Here is a 3,832-nt window from a genome sequence, read left to right on the forward strand (position 1 = left end):
CACAGGCCCTCCGTAGCTGAAGTGTTCATGAAGAGGAAGTGGTTTCAACTCTGGCCTATTAAGTAAAATTCTTTCCTGGGCTGGGGATCCCTTTCCACTTCCTCATGTTGTAATTGCCTGGGAGAATGGACTTGATTTAGAATGAGATCGATCATATGATCATTTCACATCTGTTGTTCTAGGTCTAAGAGAATAATTGGAATTTGAGCTGGAAGGTAGGTTGGGAACTATCCCACAAAGCCCTTGCTTTCATGTGGATTATGGAAGTATAGGCATGTCCAAATTTGAATTTGATTCATTCCTTCAGAGTTTGGCTTCCATTCTGGGTTTCCAGCAGTTGGGGCCAAAGAGGAAGAAGAGCAAACCGGCCTTGCTTCCCAGCCTTGTTCACCACTAGCTTTCCTCTGATACATAGGCATGGAGGTAAAGTGCAAGGTGGCATTCACAGCTGTCAGATTCTGATTTTGCTAAAACCAAAATAGTCCTTAGGGGGCCATGAAAGAGACCTTCTTGTTGTCTCCTATTGTTTCCTGCAGGCAATTGGCTATTAAATTCAGGAATCTGCAAGCCTGTGGTATAGGGAATGAGCTTTAAGGTCAAATGGTTTTGTTTAAAACCAGCTCTGCTACTTCAATCCTACAGTACATGTGCTCTGTGTATGTGTGTGTGTGTGTGTGTGTGTGTGTGTGTGTGTGTATGCTAATGAGATAGCTTTAGCAACATAGTGCCTGGTCTGAGCCCTTTGGTCTCTCTCTCTCTCTCTCTCTCTCTCTCTCTCTCTCTCTCTCTCTCTCTCTCTCTCTCTCTTTTTAAATGGGTCATGGGGCTTGAACTCTGCCTGGCCACTGTCCCTGAGCTCTTCAGCTCATGGCTACTTCCCTACCCTTTAGCCAAGCCCCATTTCCCATTTTCTAGAGGTTAATTGGAGATAGTATTCTCAGGTCCTTTTGTGCCCAGGCTGGCTCTGAACCTTGATCCTCAGATCTCAGCCTCCTGAGTAGCTAAGATTACAGGCGTGAGCCACCACAACCAGCTCCTTTGGTCTCCTTAAGTGTGTTTCCCCCACTTAGATTTGCATTCCTAGCTCTTGCCATTCAGAAACTGCTTAATATGGTTTCTTATGCAGTGGTACCAAGTCTGTGGCATTGTCTTAATGACAAAATTGAACAGTCTGTATGACAATATCTCCTGACAATCCAATCCCCATCTCTTATTAATTTTGATTTTTATGGAGAGAAAATAATAGCAAAATACCCAAGTCCCTCTTCCAATAAAAAAGAAAGGAGAGTTAGGAACTCAGCCCAAGGGCAACCTGCTGCCGGGCGTGGAGCCCGGTGACTAAACAAGCTTTAGTTTAGTTCTGCTGCTCAAATGTTCAGCAGTTTAAGTTCCTAGAATACCAGATGCTCCCATGTTCAGAAGTACACAGGCTCAGGCCAAGAGAAAGTCCTGGAGCAGGAGTGGGGGCCACTATGGAAGTTGGAGTCTAGCAGTTCTGCAGCTGGCTGGTAGGAAGTGGACGTAGCCTTTCTCCTGGGAACAGTTGATGATCCTCTTTTTTTTTTTTTTTTTTTTTTTGCCAGTCCTGGGGCTTGAACTCAGGCCCTTAATACTGTCCTACTGCTCTACCGCTCGAGCCACAGCACCACTTCTGGCTTTTTTTTTCTACGTATGTAGTACCAGGGAATCAAACCCAGGGCTTCATGCATGCTAGGCAAGCACTGCACCACGAGCCCACACTTCCGGGTTGATGATCCTCTTTAGAAGGCTGTCAATTCTTTGTTCTTTTGTTCTTCCCTGCCAATATCTATATTGACAATTTTCTTAAAACATAAAACAGTAGGGGTGTGTGTGTGTGTGTGTGTGTGTAAGTTTGGAGGAGTCAACAGACACTAAATTACCTTAGTTTTTTTAGTCTTAGGTTTTAAGTGAGACTTACGATCCTCTTTCTAAGCATAACGGAAGTTTCTCGGGACTACTGACCTTGACTAGCTGGTTTGCAGATGTGGTTTAGGCTTCTTCAAGAGAGGTCAATGCACGATCACTTCTGTAAAGTCCCATTTGCGAAACACTATTTTTATTTTTAAAAAAGGAACTCAAGTTTCTCACAGAGAGGGGACAGGGTGAGAACTGTGCTGATTTTCTGAAACTTTCAAGGGTACATTATATGTTTGTGATTGAGTTTGGCACCATCTTGTCTGTCTATATTCTTTTTCTTGTCTGTCGTGGGACTTGAACTCTGGGCCTGGGCACTGTCCCTGAGCTGTTCAGCTGCAGGTTACCACCCTACCCCTGGAGCTAGTACTCTAGCACTTGAGCCACGGCACCACTTTCTGTTTTCTAGTGGTTAATTGGAGATAAAGAGTCTCAGGACTTTAGTGCCCGGGTTGACTTTGAACCTCAATCCTCAGATCTCAGCCTCCTGAGTAGCTAGGATTACAAGTGTGAGTCACTGTGCCCAGCCATTCTCGTTAAAACAACAACAACAACAACAACAAAAAAACCAGGAGCCTTCTGCCTCATATATATTTGTCTTTCTTGCTTCATGGCTTTTCTTTAGTGAGTCCTTGCCAGGATATTCTTTTCCTTCTTGCCTGCCCAAATCCACATTCCTTATGGGCTTGTGTAAGTCTTGCCTGGTGATGCAGATCATCTTTCTTTCTAGAGATCTTTACACTTGACCAAATTTTGTCTTCTCTTTTACAAGCATGACTCTGCTTTGGATGTTTCCAATAACCCTTACCATCTCCCACCCTGCAGGACAGCTCTGGGTAGAATGGAATTCCTAGGGGGGGAGTGGAGCGGCCTGCTCAGGTTATCAGTGGACTTGTGTGGGAGCCATTTCTGCCTTACCACATCCCGGCCAGATGAGGTCAAAATGACTCCTGATTCCAGCCAGGAATTTCTGCCCCTTTTCTGGATGTGACATAGACATTGACTCATTCTTTCCTGCTCAGGGACCAATAGAGGTTCAGAACTCACTCAGAGGATGACACAATCTACTCAAAGAGCTACAGTCTGGTGAAAGAAAGTTTCATGAATAAATAATGACAACACTCTCACTGCTGTTAGCACAGAGATGCAGCAATCCTGGGAAACTTTTCTTCTCACACCGCTAGCCATCCGGTAGCGTGTATGCATATAACTTGTACGTTTATCTCTCTATGTAGAAGAGGAACGCTCATTTCTAGCACACAGGACCAAGATTTTTCTTTCTGTGCTTAGCCAATTGCAGTTAACATTAATAGATGAAAAATTCTAGAAAGGAATAATCTAAAGATGTTTTTGTTTTTGTTTTTGGGTTAGTTGTAGGGCTTGAGCTCAGGACCTGGCTGCCGTCTCTGAGCTTTTTTACTCAAAGTGGGCACTTACTACTTGAGTCACAGCTCTGCTTCCTGCTTTTTGGTGGTTAATTGGAGATGAGAATCTCATCTCCTTCCTTCCTGGGCTGGCTTGGAACCATTAGCCTCAGATCTTAGCCTCACAGGCATGAGCCACCAGCACAATGCAATCTTGTGCCTTCCTGCTTCTTCCCAGACAGGGTATGGATTACTGTCATTTGTCCTTTGTACCCATCCATGCCTGTGTGCTGCCTAGACCCTCTGGAGCTGTATCTGTTACCAGTCAAGCTTGTGGTATTGTTACCAGAACTGATTGTGCATACTCCAGTGGAGCTGCCCGACAACAGTGAACAGATCAGAACCAGGAATCCTCCAGAAGGGAGGAGGCTTCTGCCTCGCCTTTGGGTACCAGATTTGCGATGTTGTCTCAGCAAAGAAAGTTTAAGACTCATCAAGATAAGAGACTAAGAAAGTTTATTAGTAAAGCAAAG

The sequence above is a fragment of the Megascapheus bottae genome, chromosome 27, assembly GCF_031878675.1.
Source record: "Megascapheus bottae isolate mThoBot1 chromosome 27, mThoBot2.hap1, whole genome shotgun sequence".
Taxonomy (NCBI): Eukaryota; Metazoa; Chordata; class Mammalia; order Rodentia; family Geomyidae; genus Megascapheus; species Megascapheus bottae.